Genomic DNA, 24,833 nt, shown 5'->3' on the forward strand with positions numbered 1-24,833 from the left:
TGGACCGGAAACAAGCTTTCGAGGACCAGTTTCTGGCATTTAAGCCGTCTTCAACCCGGCTTGCTTGAATCCAGTGGCAAAGTGAGCAAGGGACTCACGTCTGACCATACCCTGCCAACTTATGGCGAATAAAGCGGTACAAAAGGGGGTGGTGATGGACGGAGCATCTGAACCAATCAAACACTCACACCCAGTCATCAGATCTGGGCTTAATCTATCACCGTTCTTTAGCCCACTCTGCTACCCCAGTTCAGACATGGCCACACGAAAATCAGTCTGACCTTGTGCCTCATGGGAACAGTCCAGCCTGAACTGCCAAGCCATGTCTTCCCTGGACCGGAAACAAGCTTCCGAGGACCGGTTTCTGGCATTTCAGCCGTCTTCAGCCCGGCTTGCTTGAATCCAGTGGCAAAGTGAGCAAGGGACTCACGTCTGAGCATACCCTGCCAACTTATGGCGAACAAAGCGGTACAAAAGGGGGTGGTGATGGACGGAGCATCTGAACCAATCAAACACTCACACCCAGTCAACAGATCTGGGTTTAATCCATCACCGTTCTTTAGCCCACTCTGCCACCCCAGTTCAGACATGGCCATATGCAAATCAGTCTGACCCTGTGCCTCATGGGAACAGTCGAGCCCGAACTGCCAAGCCATGTCTTCCCTGGACCGGAAACAAGCCTCCGAGGACCGGTTTCTGGCATTCTTGCCGTCTTCATCCCGGTTTGCTTGAATCCAGTTACAAAGTGAGCAAGGGACTCACGTCTGAGCATACCCTGCCAACTTATGGCGAACAAAGCGGTACAAAAGGGGGTGGTGATGGACGGAGCATCTGAACCAATCAAACACTCACACCCAGTCAACAGATCAGGGTTTAATCCATCACCGTTCTTTAGCCCACTCTGCCACCCCAGTTCAGACATGGCCATATGCAAATCAGTCTGACCCTGTGCCTCATGGGAACAGTCCGGCTCGAACTGTCAAGCCATGTCTTCCCTGGACCGGAAACAAGCTTCCGCGGACCGGTTTCTGGCATTTCAGCTGTCTTCAACCCGGCTTGCTTGAATCCAGTGGCAAAGTGAGCAAGGGACTCACGTCTGAGCATAGACTGCCAACTTATGGCGAACAAAGCGGTACAAAAGGGGGTGGTGATGGATGGAGCATCTTAACAAATCAAACACTCACACCCAATCATCAGATCTGGGCTTAATCTATCACTGTTCTTTAGCCCACTCTGCCACCCCAGCTCAGACAGGACCATATGAAAATCAGTCTGACCTTGTGCCTCATGGGAACAGTCCAGCCCGAACTGCCAAGCCATGTCTTCCCTGGACCTGAAACAAGCTTCCAAGGACCGGTTTCTGGCACTTCAGCCGTCTTCAGCCCGGCTTGCTTGAATGCAGTGGCAAAGTGAGCAAGGGACTCACGTCTGAGCATACCCTGCCAACTTATGGCGAACAAAGCGGTACAAAAGGGGGTAGTGATGGACGGAGCATCTGAACCAATCAAACACTCACACCCAGTCAACAGATCTGGGTTTAATCCATCACCGTTCTTTAGCCCACTCTGCCACCCCAGTTCAGACATGGCCATATGCAAATCAGTCTGACCATGTGCCTCATGGGAACAGTCCAGCCCGAACTGCCAAGCCATGTCTTCCCTGGACCGGAAACAAGCCTCTGAGGACCGGTTTCTGGCATTCCAGCCGTCTTCAGCCCGGTTTGCTTGAATCCAGTGGCAAAGTGAGCAAGGGACTCACGTCTGAGCATACCCTGCCAACTTATGGCCAACAGAGCGGTACAAAAGGGGGTGGTGATGGACGGAGCATCTGAACCAATCAAACACTCACACCCAGTCAACAGATCTGGGTTTAATCCATCACCGTTCTTTAGCCCACTCTGCCACCCCAGTTCAGACATGGCCATATGCAAATCAGTCTGACCCTGTGCCTCATGGGAACAGTCCTGCTCGAACTGCCAAGCCATGTCTTCCCTGGACTGGAAACAAGCTTCCGAGGACCGGTTTCTGGCATTTCAGCCGTCTTCAGCCCGGCTTGCTTGAATCCAGTGGCAAAGTGAGCAAAGGACTCACGTCTGAGCATACCCTGCCAACTAATGGAGAACAAAGCGGTACAAAAGGGGGTGGTGATGGACGGAGCATCTGAACCATTCAAACACTCACACCCAGTCAACAGATCTGGGTTTAATCCATCACTGTTCTTTAGCCCACTCCGCCACCCCAGTTCAGACATGGCCATATGCAAATCAGTCTGACCCTGTGCCTCATGGCAACAGTCCAGCCTGATCTGCCAAGCCATGTCTTCCCTGGACCGGAAACAAGCCTCCGAGGACCGATTTCTGGCATTCCGGCCGTCTTCAGCCCGGTTTGCTTGAATCCAGTGGCAAAGTGAGCAAGGGACTGACGTCTGAGCATACCCTGCCAACTTATGGTGAACAAAGCTGTACATAAGGGGGTGGTGATGGACGGTGCATCTGAACCAATCAAACACTCACACCCAGTCAACAGATCTGGGTTTAATCCATCACCGTTCTTTAGCCCACTCTGCCACCCCAGTTCAGACATGGCCATATGCAAATCAGTCTGACCCTGTGCCTCATGGAAACAGTCCAGCCCGAACTGCCAAGCCATGTCTTCCCTGGACCGGAAACAAGCTTCCGAGGACCGGTTTCTGGCATTCCAGCCGTCTTCAGCCCGGCTTGCTTGAATCCAGTGGCAAAGTGAGCAAGGGACTCAACGTCTGAGCATACCCTGCCAACTTATGGCGAACAAAGCGGTACAAAAGGGGGTGGTGATGGATGGAGCATCTGAACCAATCAAACACTCACACCCAGTCAACAGATCTGGGTTTAATCCATCACCGTTCTTTAGCCCACTCTGCCACCCCAGTTCAGACATGGCCATATGCAAATCAATCTGACCCTGTGCCTCATGGGAACAGTCCAGCCCGAACTGCCAAGCCATGTCTTCCCTGGACCGGAAACAAGCTTCCGTGGACCGGTTTCTGGCATTCCAGCCGTCTTCAGCCCGGCTTGCTTAAATCCAGTGGCAAAGTGAGCAAAGGACTCACGTCTGAGCATACCCTGCCAACTTATGGCGAACAAAGCGGTACAAAAGGGGGTGGTGATGGACGGAGCATCTGAACCAATCAAACACTCACACCCAGTCAACAGATCTGGGTTTAATCCATTACCGTTCTTTAGCCCACTCTGCCACCCCAGTTCAGACATGGCCATATGAAAATCAGTCTGACCTTGTGCCTCATGGGAACAGTCCAGCCCGAACTGCCAAGCCATGTCTTCCCTGGACAGGAAACAAGCTTCTGAGGACCGGTTTCTGGCATTTCAGCCGTCTTCAACCCGGCTTGCTTGAATCCATTGGCAAAGTGAGCAAGGGACTCACGTCTGAGCATAGACTGCCAACTTATGGCGAACAAAGCGGTACAAAAGGGGGTGGTGATGGATGGAGCATCTTAACCAATCAAACACTCACACCCAGTCATCAGATCTGGGCTTAATCTATCACTGTTCTTTAGCCCACTCTGCCACCCCAGCTCAGACAGGACCATATGAAAATCAGTCTGACCTTGTGCCTCATGGGAACAATCCAGCCCGAACTGCCAAGCCATGTCTTCCCTGGACCGGAAACAAGCTTCCGAGGACCGGTTTCTGGCATTTCGGCCGTCTTCAACTCGGCTTGCTTGAATCCAGTGGCAAAGAGAGCAAGGGACTCATGTCTGAGCATACCCTGCCAACTTATGGCGAACAAAGTGGTACAAAAGGGGGTGGTGATGGACGGAGCATCTGAACCAATCAAACACTCACACCCAGTCATCAGATCTGGGCTTAATCTATCACCGTTCTTTAGCCCAGTCGGCCACCCCAGTTCAGACATGGCCATATGAAAATCAGTCTGACCTTGTGCCTCATGGGAACAGTCCAGCCCGAACTGCCAAGCCATGTCTTCCCTGGACCGGAAACAAGCTTCCGAGGACCGGTTTCTGGCATTTCAGCAGTCTTCAGCCCGGCTTGCTTGAATCCAGTGGCAAAGTGAGCAAGGGACTCACGTCTGAGCATACCCTGCCAACTTATGGCAAACAAAGTGGTACAAAAGGGGGTGGTGATAGACAGAGCATCTGAACCAATCAAACACTCACACCCAGTCATCAGATCTGGGCTTAATCTATCACCGTTCTTTAGCCCAGTCGGCCAACCCAGTTCAGACATGGCCATATGAAAATCAGTCCGACCTTGTGCCTCATGGGAACAGTCCAGCCCGAACTGCCAAGCCATGTCTTCCCTGGACCGGAAACAAGCTTCCGAGGACCGGTTTCTGGCATTTCAGCCATCTTCAGCCCGGCTTGCTTGAATCCAGTGGCAAAGTGAGCAAGGGACTCACGTCTGAGCATACCCTGCCAACTTATGGCGAACAAAGCGGTACAAAAGGGGGTGGTGATGGACGGAGCATCTGAACCAATAAAAACACTCACACCCAGTCAACAGATCTGGGTTTAATCCATCACCGTTCTTTAGCCCACTCTGCCACCCCAGTTCAGACATGGCCATATGAAAATCAGTCTGACCCTGTGCCTCATGGGAACAGTCCAGCCCGAACTTCCAAGCCATGTCTTCCCTGGACCGGAAACAAGCTTTCGAGGACCGGTTTCTGACATTTCAGCCGTCTTCAACCCGGCTTGCTTGAATCCAGTGGCAAAGTGAGCAAGGGACTCACGTCTGAGCATACCCTGCCAACTTATGGCGAACAAAGCGGTACAAAAGGGGGTGGTGATGGACGGAGCATCTGAACCAATCAAACACTCACACCCAGTCATCAGATCTGGGCTTAATCTATCACCGTTCTTTAGCCCACTCTGCCACCCCAGTTCAGACATGGCCACATGAAAATCAGTCTGACCTTGTGCCTCATGGGAACAGTCCAGCCTGAACTGCCAAGCCATGTCTTCCCTGGACCGGAAACAAGCTTCCGAGGACCGGTTTCTGGCATTTCTGCCGTCTTCAGCCCGGCTTGCTTGAATCCAGTGGCAAAGGGAGCAAGGGACTCACGTCTGAGCATACCCTGCCAACTTATGGCGAACAAAGCGGTACAAAAGGGGGTGGTGATGGACGGAGCATCTGAACCAATCAAACACTCACACCCAGTCAACAGATCTGGGTTTAATCCATCACCGTTCTTTAGCCCACTCTGCCACCCCAGTTCAGACATGGCCATATGCAAATCAGTCTGACCCTGTGCCTCATGGGAACAGTCGAGCCCGAACTGCCAAGCCATGTCTTCCCTGGACCGGAAACAAGCCTCCGAGGACCGGTTTCTGGCATTCTAGCCGTCTTCAGCCCGGTTTGCTTGAATCCAGTTACAAAGTGAGCAAGGGACTCACGTCTGAGCATACCCTGCCAACTTATGGCGAACAAAGCGGTACAAAAGGGGGTGGTGATGGACGGAGCATCTGAACCAATCAAACACTCACACCCAGTCAACAGATCAGGGTTTAATCCATCACCGTTCTTTAGCCCACTCTGCCACCCCAGTTCAGACATGGCCATATGCAAATCAGTCTGACCCTGTGCCTCATGGGAACAGTCCAGCTCGAACTGTCAAGCCATGTCTTCCCTGGACCGGAAACAAGCTTCCGCGGACCGGTTTCTGGCATTTCAGCTGTCTTCAACCCGGCTTGCTTGAATCCAGTGGCAAAGTGAGCAAGGGACTCACGTCTGAGCATACCCTGCCAACTTATGGCGAACAAAGCGGTACAAAAGGGGGTAGTGATGGACGGAGCATCTGAACCAATCAAACACCCACACCCAATCATCAGATCTGGGCTTAATCTATCACTGTTCTTTAGCCCACTCTGCCACCCCAGCTCAGACAGGACCATATGAAAATCAGTCTGACCTTGTGCCTCATGGGAACAGTCCAGCCCGAACTGCCAAGCCATGTCTTCCCTGGACCGGAAACAAGCTTCCAAGGACCGGTTTCTGGCACTCCAGCCGTCTTCAGCCCGGCTTGCTTGAATGCAGTGGCAAAGTGAGCAAGGGACTCACGTCTGAGCATACCCTGCCAACTTATGGCGAACAAAGCGGTACAAAAGGGGGTAGTGATGGACGGAGCATCTGAACCAATCAAACACTCACACCCAGTCAACAGATCTGGGTTTAATCCATCACCGTTCTTTAGCCCACTCTGCCACCCCAGTTCAGACATGGCCATATGCAAATCAGTCTGACCATGTGCCTCATGGGAACAGTCCAGCCCGAACTGCCAAGCCATGTCTTCCCTGGACCGGAAACAAGCCTCTGAGGACCGGTTTCTGGCATTCCAGCCGTCTTCAGCCCGGTTTGCTTGAATCCAGTGGCAAAGTGAGCAAGGGACTCACGTCTGAGCATACCCTGCCAACTTATGGCCAACAGAGCGGTACAAAAGGGGGTGGTGATGGACGGAGCATCTGAACCAATCAAACACTCACACCCAGTCAACAGATCTGGGTTTAATCCATCACCGTTCTTTAGCCCACTCTGCCACCCCAGTTCAGACATGGCCATATGCAAATCAGTCTGACCCTGTGCCTCATGGGAACAGTCCTGCTCGAACTGCCAAGCCATGTCTTCCCTGGACTGGAAACAAGCTTCCGAGGACCGGTTTCTGGCATTTCAGCCATCTTCAACCCGGCTTACTTGAATCCAGTGGCAAAGTCAGCAAGGGACTCACGTCTGAGCATACCCTGCCAACTTATGGCGATCAAAGCGGTACAAAAGGGGGTGGTGATGGACGGAGCATCTGAACCAATCAAACATTCACACCCAGTCATCAGATCTGGGCTTAATCTATCACCGTTCTTTAGCCCACTCTGCCACCCCAGTTCAGACATGGCCATATGAAAATCAGTCTGACCTTGTGCCTCATGGGAACAGTCCAGCCCGAACTGCCAAGCCATGTCTTCCCTGGACCGGAAACAAGGTTCCGTGGACCGGTTTCTGGCATTCCAGCCGTCTTCAGCCCGGCTTGCTTGAATCCAGTGGCAAAGTGAGCAAAGGACTCACGTCTGAGCATACCCTGCCAACTTATGGAGAACAAAGCGGTACAAAAGGGGGTGGTGATGGACGGAGCATCTGAACCATTCAAACACTCACACCCAGTCAACAGATCTGGGTTTAATCCATCACTGTTCTTTAGCCCACTCCGCCACCCCAGTTCAGACATGGCCATATGCAAATCAGTCTGACCCTGTGCCTCATGGCAACAGTCCAGCCTGAACTGCCAAGCCATGTCTTCCCTGGACCGGAAACAAGCCTCCGAGGACCGATTTCTGGCATTCCGGCCGTCTTCAGCCCGGTTTGCTTGAATCCAGTGGCAAAGTGAGCAAGGGACTGACGTCTGAGCATACCCTGCCAACTTATGGTGAACAAAGCTGTACATAAGGGGGTGGTGATGGACGGTGCATCTGAACCAATCAAACACTCACACCCAGTCAACAGATCTGGGTTTAATCCATCACCGTTCTTTAGCCCACTCTGCCACCCCAGTTCAGACATGGCCATATGCAAATCAGTCTGACCCTGTGCCTCATGGAAACAGTCCAGCCCGAACTGCCAAGCCATGTCTTCCCTGGACCGGAAACAAGCTTCCGAGGACCGGTTTCTGGCATTTCAGCCGTCTTCAGCCCGGCTTGCTTGAATCCAGTGGCAAAGTGAGCAAGGGACTCAACGTCTGAGCATACCCTGCCAACTTATGGCGAACAAAGCGGTACAAAAGGGGGTGGTGATGGACGGAGCATCTGAACCAATCAAACACTCACACCCAGTCAACAGATCTGGGTTTAATCCATCACCGTTCTTTAGCCCACTCTGCCACCCCAGTTCAGACATGGCCATATGCAAATCAATCTGACCCTGTGCCTCATGGGAACAGTCCAGCCCGAACTGCCAAGCCATGTCTTCCCTGGACCGGAAACAAGCTTCCGTGGACCGGTTTCTGGCATTCCAGCCGTCTTCAGCCCGGCTTGCTTAAGTCCAGTGGCAAAGTGAGCAAAGGACTCACGTCTGAGCATACCCTGCCAACTTATGGCGAACAAAGCGGTACAAAAGGGGGTGGTGATGGACGGAGCATCTGCACCAATCAAACACTCACACCCAGTCAACAGATCTGGGTTTAATCCATCACCGTTCTTTAGCCCACTCTGCCACCCCAGTTCAGACATGGCCATATGAAAATCAGTCTGACCTTGTGCCTCATGGGAACAGTCCAGCCCGAACTGCCAAGCCATGTCTTCCCCGGACAGGAAACAAGCTTCTGAGGACCGGTTTCTGGCATTTCAGCCGTCTTCAACCCGGCTTGCTTGAATCCATTGGCAAAGTGAGCAAGGGACTCACGTCTGAGCATAGACTGCCAACTTATGGCGAACAAAGCGGTACAAAAGGGGGTGGTGATGGATGGAGCATCTTAACCAATCAAACACTCACACCCAGTCATCAGATCTGGGCTTAATCTATCACTGTTCTTTAGCCCACTCTGCCACCCCAGCTCAGACAGGACCATATGAAAATCAGTCTGACCTTGTGCCTCATGGGAACAGTCCAGCCCGAACTGCCAAGCCATGTCTTCCCTGGACCGGAAACAAGCTTCCGAGGACCGGTTTGTGGCACTTCAGCCGTCTTCAGCCCGGCTTGCTTGAATGCAGTGGCAAAGTGAGCAAGGGACTCACGTCTGAGCATACCCTGCCAACTTATGGCGAACAAAGCGGTACAAAAGGGGGTGGTGATGGACGGAGCATCTGAACCAATCAAACACTCACACCCAGTCAACAGATCTGGGTTTAATCCATCACCGTTCTTTAGCCCACTCTGCCACCCCAGTTCAGACATGGCCATATGCAAATCAGTCTGACCATGTGCCTCATGGGAACAGTCCAGCCCGAACTGCCAAGCCATGTCTTCCCTGGACCGGAAACAAGCCTCTGAGTACCGGTTTCTGGCATTCCAGCCGTCTTCAGCCCGGTTTGCTTGAATCCAGTGGCAAAGTGAGCAAGGGACTCACGTCTGAGCATACCCTGCCAACTTATGGCGAACAGAGCGGTACAAAAGGGGGTGGTGATGGACATAGCATCTGAACCAATCAAACACTCACACCCAGTCAACAGATCTGGGTTTAATCCATCACCGTTCTTTAGCCCACTCTGCCACCCCAGTTCAGACATGGCCATATGCAAATCAGTCTGACCCTGTGCCTCATGGGAACAGTCCAGCTCGAACTGCCAAGCCATGTCTTCCCTGGACTGGAAGCAAGCTTCCGAGGACCGGTTTCTGGCATTTCAGCCATCTTCAACCCGGCTTACTTGAATCCAGTGGCAAAGTGAGCAAGGGACTCACGTCTGAGCATACCCTGCCAACTTATGGCGATCAAAGCGGTACAAAAGGGGGTGGTGATGGACGGAGCATCTGAACCAATCAAACACTCACACCCAGTCATCAGATCTGGGCTTAATCTATCACCGTTCTTTAGCCCACTCTGCCACCCCAGTTCAGACATGGCCATATGCAAATCAGTCTGACCCTGTGCCTCATGGGAACAGTCCAGCTCGAACTGCCAAGCCATGTCTTCCCTGGACCGGAAACAAGCCTCCGAGGACCGGTTTCTGGCATTCCAGCCGTCTTCAGCCCGGTTTGCTTGAATCCAGTGGCAAAGTGAGCAAAGGACTCACGTCTGAGCATACCCTGCCAACTTATGGTAGACAAAGCGGTACAAAAGGGGGTGGTGATGGACGGAGCATCTGAACCAATCAAACACTCACACCCAGTCAACAGATCAGGGTTTCATCCATCACCGTTCTTTAGCCCACTCTGCCACCCCAGTTCAGACATGGCCATATGCAAATCAATCTGACCCTGTGCCTCATGGGAACAGTCCAGCTCGAACTGCCAAGCCATGTCTTCCCTGGACCGGAAACAAGCTTCAGAGGACCGGTTTCTGGCATTTCAGCCGCCTTCAACCCGGCTTGCTTGAATCCAGTGGCAAAGTGAGCAAGGGACTCATGTCTGAGCATACCCTGCCAACTTATGGCGAACAAAGTGGTACAAAAGGGGGTGGTGATGGACGGAGCATCTGAACCAATCAAACACTCACACCCAGTCATCAGATCTGGGCTTAATCTATCACCGTTCTTTAGCCCACTCTGCCACCCCAGTTCAGACATGGCCATATGAAAATCAGTCTGACCTTGTGCCTCATGGGAACAGTCCAGCCCGAACTGCCAAGCCATGTCTTCCCTGGATCGGAAACAAGCTTCCGAGGAACGGTTTCTGGCATTTCAGCCGTCTTCAGCCCGGCTTGCTTGAATCCAGTGGCAAAGTGAGCAAGGGACTCACGTCTGAGCATACCCTGCCAACTTATGGCGAACAAAGCGGTACAGAAGGGGGTGGTGATGGACAGAGCATCTGAACCAATCAGACACTCACACCCAGTCCACAGATCTGGGTTTAATCCATCACCGTTCTTTAGCCCACTCTGCCACCCAAGTTCAGACATGGCCATATGCAAATCAGTCTGACCTGTGCCTCATGGGAACAGTCCAGCCCGAACTGCCAAGCCATGTCTTCCCTGGACCGGAAACAAGCTTCCGAGGACCGGTTTCTGGCATTTCAGCCGTCTTCAACCCGGCTTGCTTTGATTCAGTGGCACAGTGAGGAAGGGACTCACGTCTGAGCATACCCTGCCAACTTATGGCGAACAAAGCGGTACAAAAGGGGGTGGTGATGGACGGAGCATCTGAACCAATCAAACACTCACACCCAGTCAACAGATCTGGGTTTAATCCATCACCGTTCTTTAGCCCACTCTGCCACCCCAGTTCAGACATGGCCATATGAAAATCAGTCTGACCTTGTGCCTCATGGGAACAGTCCAGCCCGAACTGCCAAGCCATGTCTTCCCTGGACCGGAAACAAGCTTCCGAGGACCAGTTTCTGGCATTTCAGCCGTCTTCAGCCCTGCTTGCTTGAATCCAGTGGCAAAGTGAGCAAGGGACTCACGTCTGAGCATACCCTGCCAACTAATGGCGAACAAAGCGGTACAGAAGTGGGTGGTGATGGACGGAGCATCTGAACCACTCAGACACTCACACACAGTCCACAGATCTGGGTTTAATCCATCACCGTTCTTTAGCCCACTCTGCCACCCTAGTTCAGACATGGCCATATGCAAATCAGTCTGACCCTGTGCCTCATGGGAACTGTCCAGCCTGAACTTCCAAGCCATGTCTTCCCTGGACCGGAAACAAGCTTCCGAGGACCGGTTTCTGGCATTTCAGCCGTCTTCAACCCCGCTTGCTTGAATCCAGTGGCAAAGTGAGCAAGGGACTCACGTCTGAGCATACCCTGCCAACTTATGGTAAACAAAGCGGTACAAAAGGGGGTGGTGATGGACGGAGCATCTGAACCAATCAAACACTCACACCCAGTCAACAGAACTGAGTTTAATCCATCACTGTTCTTTAGCCCACTCTGCCACCCCAGTTAAGACATGGCCATATGCTAATCAGTCTGACCCTGTGCCTCATGGGAACAGTCCAGCTCGAACTGCCAAGCCATGTCTTCCCTGTACCGGAAACAAGCTTCCGAGGATCGGTTTCTGGCATTTCGGCCGTCTTCAACTCGGCTTGCTTGAATCCAGTGGCAAAGAGAGCAAGGGACTCATGTCTGAGCATACCCTGCCAACTTATGGCGAACAAAGTGGTACAAAAGGGGGTGGTGATGGACGGAGCATCTGAACCAATCAAACACTCACACCCAGTCATCAGATCTGGGCTTAATCTATCACCGTTCTTTAGCCCAGTCGGCCACCCCAGTTCAGACATGGCCATATGAAAATCAGTCTGACCTTGTGCCTCATGGGAACAGTCCAGCCTGAACTGCCAAGCCATGTCTTCCCTGGACCGGAAACAAGCTTCCGAGGACCGGTTTCTGGCATTTCAGCAGTCTTCAGCCCGGCTTGCTTGAATCCAGTGGCAAAGTGAGCAAGGGACTCACGTCTGAGCATACCCTGCCAACTTATGGCAAACAAAGTGGTACAAAAGGGGGTGGTGATGGACGGAGCATCTGAACCAATCAAACACTCACACCCAGTCATCAGATCTGGGCTTAATCTATCACCGTTCTTTAGCCCACTCTTCCACCCCAGTTCAGACATGGCCATATGAAAATCAGTCTGACCTTGTGCCTCATGGGAACAGTCCAGCCCGAACTGCCAAGCCATGTCTTCCCTGGACCGGAAACAAGCTTCCGAGGACCGGTTTCTGGCATTTCAGCCGTCTTCAGCCCGGCTTGCTTGAATCCAGTGGCAAAGTGAGCAAGGGACTCACGTCTGAGCATACCCTGCCAACTTATGGCAAACAAAGTGGTACAAAAGTGAGTGGTGATGGACGGAGCATCTGAACCAATCAAACACTCACACCCAGTCATCAGATCTGGGCTTAATCTATCACCGTTCTTTAGCCCACTCTGCCACCCCAGTTCAGACATGGCCATATGAAAATCAGTCTGACCTTGTGCCTCATGGGAACAGTCCAGCCCGAACTGCCAAGCCATGTCTTCCCTGGACCGGAAACAAGCTTCCGAGGACCGGTTTCTGGCATTTCAGCCGTCTTCAGCCCGGCTTGCTTGAATCCAGTGGCAAAGTGAGCAAGGGACTCACGTCTGAGCATACCCTGCCAACTTATGGCGAACAAAGCGGTACAAAAGGGGGTGGTGATGGACGGAGCATCTGAACCAATCAAACACTCACACCCAGTCAACAGATCTGGGTTTAATCCATCACCGTTCTTTAGCCCACTCTGCCACCCCAGTTCAGACATGGCCATATGCAAATCAGTCTGACCCTGTGCCTCATGGGAACAGTCGAGCCCGAACTGCCAAGCCATGTCTTCCCTGGACCGGAAACAAGCTTCCGTGGACCGGTTTCTGGCATTTCAGCTGTCTTCAACCCGGCTTGCTTAAATCCAGTGGCAAAGTGAGCACGGGACTCACGTCTGAGCATACCCTGCCAACTTATGGTGAACAAAGCGGTACAAAAGGGGGTGGTGATGGACGGAGCATCTGAACCAATCAAACACTCACACCCAGTCATCAGATCTGGGCTTAATCTATCACCGTTCTTTAGCCCAATCTGCCACCCCAGTTCAGACATGGCCATATGCAAATCAGTCTGACCCTGTGCCTCATGGGAACATTCCAGCTTGAACTGCCAAGCCATGTCTTCCCTGGACTGGAAACAAGCTTCCGAGGACCGGTTTCTGGCACTTCAGCCGTCTTCAGCCCGGCTTGCTTGAATGCAGTGGCAAAGTGAGCAAGGGACTCACGTCTGAGCATAGACTGCCAACTTATGGCGAACAAAGCGGTACAAAAGGGGGTGGTGATGGATGGAGCATCTTAACCAATCAAACATTCACACCCAGTCATCAGATCTGGGCTTAATCTATCACTGTTCTTTAGCCCACTCTGCCACCCCAGCTCAGACAGGACCATATGAAAATCAGTCTGACCTTGTGCCTCATGGGAACAGTCCAGCCCGAACTGCCAAGCCATGTCTTCCCTGGACCGGAAACAAGCTTCCGAGGACCGGTTTCTGGCATTTCAGCCGTCTTCAGCCCGGCTTGCTTGAATGCAGTGGCAAAGTGAGCAAGGGACTCACGTCTGAGCATACCCTGCCAACTTATGGCGAACAAAGCGGTACAAAAGGGGGTGGTGATGGACGGAGCATCTGAACCAATCAAACACTCACACCCAGTCAACAGATCTGGGTTTAATCCATTACCGTTCTTTAGCCCACTCTGTCACCCCAGTTCAGACATGGCCATATGCAAATCAGTCTGACCATGTGCCTCATGGGAACAGTCCAGCCCGAACTGCCAAGCCATGTCTTCCCTGGACCGGAAACAAGCTTCCGAGGACCGGTTTCTGGCATTTCAGCCGTCTTCAGCCCGGCTTGCTTGAATGCAGTGGCAAAGTGAGCAAGGGACTCACGTCTGAGCATACCCTGCCAACTTATGGCGAACAAAGCGGTACAAAAGGGGGTGGTGATGGACGGAGCATCTGAACCAATCAAACACTCACACCCAGTCAACAGATCTGGGTTTAATCCATTACCGTTCTTTAGCCCACTCTGCCACCCCAGTTCAGACATGGCCATATGCAAATCAGTCTGACCCTGTGCCTCATGGGAACAGTCCAGCTCGAACTGCCAAGCCATGTCTTCCCTGGACTGGAAACAAGCTTCCGAGGACCGGTTTCTGGCATTTCAGCCATCTTCAGCCCCGCTTGCTTGAATCCAGTGGCAAAGTGAGCAAAGGACTCACGTCTGAGCATACCCTGCCAACTTATGGCAAACAAAGTGGTACAAAAGGGGGTGGTGATGGACGGAGCATCTGAACCAATCAAACACTCACACCCAGTCATCAGATCTGGGCTTAATCTATCACCGTTCTTTAGCCCACTCTGCCACCCCAGTTCAGACATGGCCATATGAAAATCAGTCTGACCTTGTGCCTCATGGGAACAGTCCAGCCCGAACTGCCAAGCCATGTCTTCCCTGGACCGGAAACAAGCTTCCGAGGACCGGTTTCTGGCATTTCAGCCGTCTTCAGCCCGGCTTGCTTGAATCCAGTGGCAAAGTGAGCAAGGGACTCACGTCTGAGCATACCCTGCCAACTTATGGCGAACAAAGCGGTACAAAAGGGGGTGGTGATGGACGGAGCATCTGAACCAATCAAACACTCACACCCAGTCAACAGATCTGGGTTTAATCCATCACCGTTCTTTAGCCCACTCTGCCACCCCAGTTCAGACATGGCCATATGCAAATCAGTCTGACCCTGTGCCTCATGGGAACAGTCGAGCCCGAACTGCCAAGCCATGTCTTCCCTGGACCGGAAACAAGCCTCCGAGGACCGGTTTCTGGCATTCTAGCCGTCTTCAGCCCGGTTTGCTTGAATCCAGTTACAAAGTGAGCAAGGGACTCACGTCTGAGCATACCCTGCCAACTTATGGCGAACAAAGCGGTACAAAAGGGGTTGGTGATGGACGGAGCATCTGAACCAATCAAACACTCAGACCCAGTCAACAGATCAGGGTTTAATCCATCACCGTTCTTTAGCCCACTCTGCCACCCCAGTTCAGACATGGCCATATGCAAATCAGTCTGACCGTGTGCCTCATGGGAACAGTCCAGCTCGATCTGTCAAGCCATGTCTTCCCTGGACCGGAAACAAGCTTCCGCGGACCGGTTTCTGGCATTTCAGCTGTCTTCAACCCGGCTTGCTTAAATCCAGTGGCAAAGTGAGCAAGGGACTCACGTCTGAGCATACCCTGCCAACTTATGGTGAACAAAGCGGTACAAAAGGGGGTGGTGATGGACGGAGCATCTGAACCAATCAAACACTCACACCCAGTCATCAGATCTGGGCTTAATCTATCACCGTTCTTTAGCCCACTCTGCCACCCCAGTTCAGACATGGCCATAAGCAAATCAGTCTGACCCTGTGCCTCATGGGAACATTCCAGCTCGAACTGCCAAGCCATGTCTTCCCTGGACCGGAAACAAGCTTCCGAGGACCGGTTTCTGGCACTTCAGCCGTCTTCAGCCCGGCTTGCTTGAATGCAGTGGCAAAGTGAGCAAGGGACTCACGTCTGAGCATAGACTGCCAACTTATGGCGAACAAAGCGGTACAAAAGGGGGTGGTGATGGATGGAGCATCTTAACGAATCAAACATTCACACCCAGTCATCAGATCTGGGCTTCATCTATCACTGTTCTTTAGCCCACTCTGCCACCCCAGCTCAGACAGGACCATATGAAAATCAGTCTGACCTTGTGCCTCATGGGAACAGTCCAGCCCGAACTGCCAAGCCATGTCTTCCCTGGACCGGAAACAAGCTTCCGAGGACCGGTTTCTGGCACTTCAGCCGTCTTCAGCCCGGCTTGCTTGAATGCAGTGGCAAAGTGAGCAAGGGACTCACGTCTGAGCATACCCTGCCAACTTATGGCGAACAAAGCGGTACAAAAGGGGGTGGTGATGGACGGAGCATCTGAACCAATCAAACACTCACACCCAGTCAACAGATCTGGGTTTAATCCATTACCGTTCTTTAGCCCACTCTGCCACCCCAGTTCAGACATGGCCATATGCAAATCAGTCTGACCATGTGCCTCATGGGAACAGTCCAGCCCGAACTGCCAAGCCATGTCTTCCCTGGACCGGAAACAAGCCTCTGAGGACCGGTTTCTGGCATTCCAGCCGTCTTCAGCCCGGTTTGCTTGAATCCAGTGGCAAAGTGAGCAAGGGACTCACGTCTGAGCATACCCTGCCAACTTATGGCCAACAGAGCGGTACAAAAGGGGGTGGTGATGGACGGAGCATCTGAACCAATCAAACACTCACACCCAGTCAACAGATCTGGGTTTAATCCATCACCGTTCTTTAGCCCACTCTGCCACCCCAGTTCAGACATGGCCATATGCAAATCAGTCTGACCCTGTGCCTCATGGGAACAGTCCAGCTCGAACTGCCAAGCCATGTCTTCCCTGGACTGGAAACAAGCTTCCGAGGACCGGTTTCTGGCATTTCAGCCATCTTCAGCCCCGCTTGCTTGAATCCAGTGGCAAAGTGAGCAAAGGACTCACGTCTGAGCATACCCTGCCAACTTATGGCGAACAAAGCGGTACAAAAGGGGGTGGTGATGGACGGAGCATCTGAACCATTCAAACACTCACACCCAGTCAACAGATCTGGGTTTAATCCATCACTGTTCTTTAGCCCACTCCGCCACCCCAGTTCAGACATGGCCATATGCAAATCAGTCTGACCCTGTGCCTCATGGCAACAGTTCAGCCTGAACTGCCAAGCCATGTCTTCCCTGGACCGGAAACAAGCCTCCGAAGACCGATTTCTGGCATTCCGGCCGTCTTCAGCCCGGTTTGCTTGAATCCAGTGGCAAATTGAGCAAGGGACTGACGTCTGAGCATACCCTGCCAACTTATGGTGAACAAAGCTGTACATAAGGGGTGGTGATGGACGGTGCATCTGAACCAATCAAACACTCACACCCAGTCAACAGATCTGGGTTTAATCCATCACCGTTCTTTAGCCCACTCTGCCACCCCAGTTCAGACATGGCCATATGCAAATCAGTCTGACCCTGTGCCTCATGGAAACAGTCCAGCCCGAACTGCCAAGCCATGTCTTCCCTGGACCGGAAACAAGCTTCCGAGGACCGGTTTCTGGCATTCCAGCCGTCTTCAGCCCGGCTTGCTTGAATCCAGTGGCAAAGTGAGCAAGGTACTCAACGTCTGAGCATACCCTGCCAACTTATGGCGAACAAAGCGGTACAAAAGGGGGTGGTGATGGACGGAGCATCTGAACCAATCAAACACTCACACCCAGTCAACAGATCTGGGTTTAATCCATCACCGTTCTTTAGCCCACTCTGCCACCCCAGTTCAGACATGGCCATATGCAAATCAATCTGACCCTGTGCCTCATGGGAACAGTCCAGCCCGAACTGCCAAGCCATGTCTTCCCTGGACCGGAAACAAGCTTCCGTGGACCGGTTTCTGGCATTCCAGCCGTCTTCAGCCCGGCTTGCTTAAATCCAGTGGCAAAGTGAGCAAAGGACTCACGTCTGAGCATACCCTGCCAACTTATGGCGAACAAAGCGGTACAAAAGGGGGTGGTGATGGACGGAGCATCTGAACCAATCAAACACTCACACCCAGTCAACAGATCTGGGTTTAATCCATCACCGTTCTTTAGCCCACTCTGCCACCCCAGTTCAGACATGGCCATATGAAAATCAGTCTGACCTTGTGCCTCATTTGAACAGTCCAGCCCGAACTGCCAAGCCATGTCTTCCCTGGACAGGAAACAAGCTTCCGAGACCGGTTTCTGGCATTTCAGCCGTCTTCAGCCCGGCTTGCTTGAATCCAGTGGCAAAGTGAGCAAGGGACTCACGTCTGAGCATACCCTGCCAACTTATGGCGAACCAAGTGGTACAAAAGGGGGTGGTGATGGACGGAGCATCTGAACCGATCAAACACTCACACCCAGTCAACAGATCTGGGTTTAATCCATCATCGTTCTTTAGCCCACTCTGCCACCCCAGTTCAGACATGGCCATATGGAAATCAGTTTGACCCTGTGCCTCATGGGAACAGTCCAGCCCGAACTGCCAAGCCATGTCTTCCCTGGACCGGAAACAAGCTTCTGAGGACCGGTTTCTGGCATTTCAGCCGTCTTCAGCCCGGCTTGCTTGAATCCAGTGGCAAAGTGAGCAAGGGACACACGTCTGAGCATACCCTGCCAACTTATGGCGAACAAAGCGGTACAAAAGGGGGTGGTGATGGACGGAGCATCTGAACCAATCAAACACTCACACCCAGTCAACAGATCTGGGTTTAATCCATCACCGTTCTTTAGCCCACTCTGCCACCCCAGTTCAGACATGGCCATATGCAAATCAGTCTGACCCTGTGCCTCATGGGAACAGTCGAGCCCGAACTGCCAAGCCATGTCTTCCCTGGACCGGAAACAAGCTTCCGCGGACCGGTTTCTGGCATTTCAGCTGTCTTCAACCCGGCTTGCTTAAATCCAGTGGCAAAGTGAGCAAGGGACTCACGTCTGAGCATACCCTGCCAACTTATGGTGAACAAAGTGGTACAAAAGGGGGTGGTGATGGACGGAGCATCTGAACCAATCAAAAACTCACACCCAGTCATCAGATCTGGGCTTAATCTATCACCGTTCTTTAGCCCACTCTGCCACCCCAGTTCAGACATGGCCATATGCAAATCAGTCTGACCCTGTGCCTCATGGGAACATTCCAGCTTGAACTGCCAAGCCATGTCTTCCCTGGACCGGAAACAAGCTTCCGAGGACCGGTTTCTGGCACTTCAGCCGTCTTCAGCCCGGCTTGCTTGAATGCAGTGGCAAAGTGAGCAAGGGACTCACGTCTGAGCATAGACTGCCAACTTATGGCGAACAAAGCGGTACAAAAGGGGGTGGTGATGGATGGAGCATCTTAACCAATCAAACATTCACACCCAGTCATCAGATCTGGGCTTAATCTATCACTGTTCTTTAGCCCACTCTGCCACCCCAGCTCAGACAGGACCATATGAAAATCAGTCTGACCTTGTGCCTCATGGGAACAGTCCAGCCCGAACTGCCAAGCCATGTCTTCCCTGGACCGGAAACAAGCTTCCGAGGACCGGTTTCTGGCATTTCAGCCGTCTTCAGCCTGGCTTGCTTGAATGCAGTGGCAAAGTGAGCAAGGGACTCACGTCTGAGCATACCCTGCCAACTTATGGCGAACAAAGCGGTACAAAAGGGGGTGGTGATGGACGGAGCATCTGAACCAATCAAACACTCACACCCAGTCAACAGATCTGGGTTTAATCCATTACCGTTCTTTAGCCCACTCTGCCACCCCAGTTCAGACATGGCCATATGCAAATCAGTCTGACCATGTGCCTCATGGGAACAGTCCAGCCCGAACTGCCAAGCCATGTCTTCCCTGGACCGGAAACAAGCCTCTGAGGACCGGTTTCTGGCATTCCAGCCGTCTTCAGCCCGGTTTGCTTGAATCCAGTGGCAAAGTGAGCAAGGGACTCACGTCTGAGCATACCCTGCCAACTTATGGCCAACAGAGCGGTACAAAAGGGGGTGGTGATGGACGGAGCATCTGAACCAATCAAACACTCACACCCAGTCAACAGATCTGGGTTTAATCCATCACCGTTCTTTAGCCCACTCTGCCACCCCAGTTCAGACATGGCCATATGCAAATCAGTCTGACCCTGTGCCTCATGGGAACAGTCCAGCTCGAACTGCCAAGCCATGTCTTCCCTGGACTGGAAACAAGCTTCCGAGGACCGGTTTCTGGCATTTCAGCCATCTTCAGCCCCGCTTGCTTGAATCCAGTGGCAAAGTGAGCAAAGGACTCACGTCTGAGCATACCCTGCCAACTTATGGCAAACAAAGTGGTACAAAAGGTGGTGGTGATGGACGGAGCATCTGAACCAATCAAACACTCACACCCAGTCATCAGATCAGGGCTTAATCTATCACGGTTCTTGAGCCCACTCTGCCACCCCAGTTCAGACATGGCCATATGAAAATCAGTCTGACCTTGTGCCTCATGGGAACAGTCCAGCCCGAACTGCCAAGCCATGTCTTCCCTGGACCGGAAACAAGCTTCCGAGGACCGGTTTCTGGCATTTCAGCCGTCTTCAGCCCGGCTTGCTTGAATCCAGTGGCAAAGTGAGCAAGGGACTCACGTCTGAGCATACCCTGCCAACTTATGGCGAACAAAGCGGTACAAAAGGGGGTGGTGATGGACGGAGCATCTGAACCAATCAAACACTCACACCCAGTCAACAGATCTGGGTTTAATCCATCACCGTTCTTTAGCCCACTCTGCCACCCCAGTTCAGACATGGCCATATGCAAATCAGTCTGACCCTGTGCCTCATGGGAACAGTCGAGCCCGAACTGCCAAGCCATGTCTTCCCTGGACCGGAAACAAGCCTCCGAGGACCGGTTTCTGGCATTCTAGCCGTCTTCAGCCCGGTTTGCTTGAATCCAGTTACAAAATGAGCAAGGGACTCACGTCTGAGCATACCCTGCCAACTTATGGCGAACAAAGCGGTACAAAAGGGGGTGGTGATGGACGGAGCATCTGAACCAATCAAACACTCAGACCCAGTCAACAGATCAGGGTTTAATCCATCACCGTTCTTTAGCCCACTCTGCCACCCCAGTTCAGACATGGCCATATGCAAATCAGTCTGACCGTGTGCCTCATGGGAACAGTCCAGCTCGAACTGTCAAGCCATGTCTTCCCTGGACCGGAAACAAGCTTCCGCGGACCGGTTTCTGGCATTTCAGCTGTCTTCAACCCGGCTTGCTTAAATCCAGTGGCAAAGTGAGCAAGGGACTCACGTCTGAGCATACCCTGCCAACTTATGGTGAACAAAGCGGTACAAAAGGGGGTGGTGATGGACGGAGCATCTGAACCAATCAAACACTCACACCCAGTCATCAGATCTGGGCTTAATCTATCACCGTTCTTTAGCCCACTCTGCCACCCCAGTTCAGACATGGCCATATGCAAATCAGTCTGACCCTGTGCCTCATGGGAACATTCCAGCTCGAACTGCCAAGCCATGTCTTCCCTGGACCGGAAACAAGCTTCCGAGGACCGGTTTCTGGCACTTCAGCCGTCTTCAGCCCGGCTTGCTTGAATGCAGTGGCAAAGTGAGCAAGGGACTCACGTCTGAGCATAGACTGCCAACTTATGGCGAACAAAGCGGTACAAAAGGGGGTGGTGATGGATGGAGCATCTTAACCAATCAAACATTCACACCCAGTCATCAGATCTGGGCTTAATCTATCACTGTTCTTTAGCCCACTCTGCCACCCTAGCTCAGACAGGACCATATGAAAATCAGTCTGACCTTGTGCCTCATGGGAACAGTCCAGCCCGAACTGCCAAGCCATGTCTTCCCTGGACCGGAAACAAGCTTCCGAGGACCGGTTTCTGGCACTTCAGCCGTCTTCAGCCCGGCTTGCTTGAATGCAGTGGCAAAGTGAGCAAGGGACTCACGTCTGAGCATACCCTGCCAACTTATGGCGAACAAAGCGGTACAAAAGGGGGTGGTGATGGACGGAGCATCTGAACCAATCAAACACTCACACCCAGTGAACAGATCTGGGTTTAATCCATTACCGTTCTTTAGCCCACTCTGCCACCCCAGTTCAGACATGGCCATATGCAAATCAGTCTGACCATGTGCCTCATGGGAACAGTCCAGCCCGAACTGCCAAGCCATGTCTTCCCTGGACCGGAAACAAGCCTCTGAGGACCGGTTTCTGGCATTCCAGCCGTCTTCAGCCCGGTTTGCTTGAATCCAGTGGCAAAGTGAGCAAGGGACTCACGTCTGAGCATACCCTGCCAACTTATGGCCAACAGAGCGGTACAAAAGGGGGTGGTGATGGACGGAGCATCTGAACCAATCAAACACTCACACCCAGTCAACAGATCTGGGTTTAATCCATCACCGTTCTTTAGCCCACTCTGCCACCCCAGTTCAGACATGGCCATATGCAAATCAGTCTGACCCTGTGCCTCATGGGAACAGTCCAGCTCGAACTGCCAAGCCATGTCTTCCCTGGACTGGAAACAAGCTTCTGAGGACCGGTTTCTGGCATTTCAGCCGTCTTCAGCCCGGCTTGCTTGAATCCAGTGGCAAAGTGAGCAAGGGACACACGTCTGAGCATACCCTGCCAACTTATGGCGAACAAAGCGGTACAGAAGGGGGTGGTGATGGACGGAGCATCTGAACCACTCAGACACTCACACCCAGTCCACAGATCTGGGTTTAATCCATCACCGTTCTTTAGCCCACTCTGCCACACCAGTGCAGACATGGCCATATACAAATCAGTCTGACCCTGTGCCTCATGGGAACAGCCCAGCCCGAACTTCGAAGCCATGTCTTCCCTGGACCGGAAACAAGCTTTCGAGGACCGGTTTCTGGCATTTCAGCCGTCTTCAACCCGGCTTGCTTGAATCCAGTGGCAAAGTGAGCAAGGGACTCACGTCTGAGCATACCCTGCCAACTTATGGCGAACAAAGCGGTACAAAAGGGGGTGGTGATGGATGGAGCATCTTAACCAATCAAACATTCACACCCAGTCATCAGATCTGGGCTTAATCTATCACTGTTCTTTAGCCCACTCTGCCACCCCAGCTCAGACAGGACCATATGAAAATCAGTCTGACCTTGTGCCTCATGGGAACAGTCCAGCCCGAACTGCCAAGCCATGTCTTCCCTGGACCGGAAACAAGCCTCTGAGGACCGGTTTCTGGCATTCCAGCCGTCTTCAGCCCGGTTTGCTTGAATCCAGTGGCAAAGTGAGCAAGGGACTCACGTCTGAGCATACCCTGCCAACTTATGGCCAACAGAGCGGTACAAAAGGGGGTGGTGATGGACGGAGCATCTGAACCAATCAAACACTCACACCCAGTCAACAGATCTGGGTTTAATCCATCACCGTTCTTTAGCCCACTCTGCCACCCCAGTTCAGACATGGCCATATGCAAATCAGTCTGACCCTGTGCCTCATGGGAACAGTCCAGCTCGAACTGCCAAGCCATGTCTTCCCTGGACTGGAAACAAGCTTCCGAGGACCGGTTTCTGGCATTTCAGCCATCTTCAGCCCCGCTTGCTTGAATCCAGTGGCAAAGTGAGCAAAGGACTCACGTCTGAGCATACCCTGCCAACTTATGGCGAACAAAGCGGTACAAAAGGGGGTGGTGATGGACGGAGCATCTGAACCATTCAAACACTCACACCCAGTCAACAGATCTGGGTTTAATCCATCACTGTTCTTTAGCCCACTCCGCCACCCCAGTTCAGACATGGCCATATGCAAATCAGTCTGACCCTGTGCCTCATGGCAACAGTTCAGCCTGAACTGCCAAGCCATGTCTTCCCTGGACCGGAAACAAGCCTCCGAGGACCGATTTCTGGCATTCCGGCCGTCTTCAGCCCGGTTTGCTTGAATCCAGTGGCAAAGTGAGCAAGGGACTGAACTCTGAGCATACCCTGCCAACTTATGGTGAACAAAGCTGTACATAAGGGGGTGGTGATGGACGGTGCATCTGAACCAATCAAACACTCACACCCAGTCAACAGATCTGGGTTTAATCCATCACCGTTCTTTAGCCCACTCTGCCACCCCAGTTCAGACATGGCCATATGCAAATCAGTCTGACCCTGTGCCTCATGGAAACAGTCCAGCCCGAACTGCCAAGCCATGTCTTCCCTGGACCGGAAACAAGCTTCCGAGGACCGGTTTCTGGCATTCCAGCCGTCTTCAGCCCGGTTTGCTTGAATCCAGTGGCAAAGTGAGCAAGGGACTCAACGTCTGAGCATACCCTGCCAACTTATGGCGAACAAAGCGGTACAAAAGGGGGTGGTGATGGACGGAGCATCTGAACCAATCAAACACTCACACCCAGTCAACAGATCTGGGTTTAATCCATCACCGTTCTTTAGCCCACTCTTTCACCCCAGTTCAGACATGGCCATATGCAAATCAATCTGACCCTGTGCCTCATGGGAACAGTCCAGCCCGAACTGCCAAGCCATGTCTTCCCTGGACCGGAAACAAGCTTCCGTGGACCGGTTTCTGGCATTCCAGCCGTCTTCAGCCCGGCTTGCTTAAATCCAGTGGCAAAGTGAGCAAAGGACTCACGTCTGAGCATACCCTGCCAACTTATGGCGAACAAAGCGGTACAAAAGGGGGTGGTGATGGACGGAGCATCTGAACCAATCAAACACTCACACCCAGTCAACAGATCTGGGTTTAATCCATCACCGTTCTTTAGCCCACTCTGCCACCCCAGTTCAGACATGGCCATATGAAAATCAGTCTGACCTTGTGCCTCATTTGAACAGTCCAGCCCGAACTGCCAAGCCATGTCTTCCCTGGACAGGAAACAAGCTTCCGAGACCGGTTTCTGGCATTTCAGCCGTCTTCAGCCCGGCTTGCTTGAATCCAGTGGCAAAGTGAGCAAGGGACTCACGTCTGAGCATACCCTGCCAACTTATGGCGAACCAAGTGGTACAAAAGGGGGTGGTGATGGACGGAGCATCTGAACCGATCAAACACTCACACCCAGTCAACAGATCTGGGTTTAATCCATCATCGTTCTTTAGCCCACTCTGCCACCCCAGTTCAGACATGGCCAT

At 52.5% G+C, this 24,833-nt stretch overlaps 1 protein-coding gene across 1 annotated transcript in view; it reads left to right on the forward strand.

The window, feature by feature from the left end:
* Window positions 1-24,833, forward strand: part of LOC144768685 (uncharacterized) — a 9,047,330-nt gene that overhangs the window by 5,450,769 nt on the left and 3,571,728 nt on the right. The gene's annotated exons all lie outside the window — the stretch shown is intronic.

This window comes from Lissotriton helveticus, chromosome 7 (genome assembly GCF_964261635.1).
Source record: "Lissotriton helveticus chromosome 7, aLisHel1.1, whole genome shotgun sequence".
Classification (NCBI taxonomy): Eukaryota; Metazoa; Chordata; class Amphibia; order Caudata; family Salamandridae; genus Lissotriton; species Lissotriton helveticus.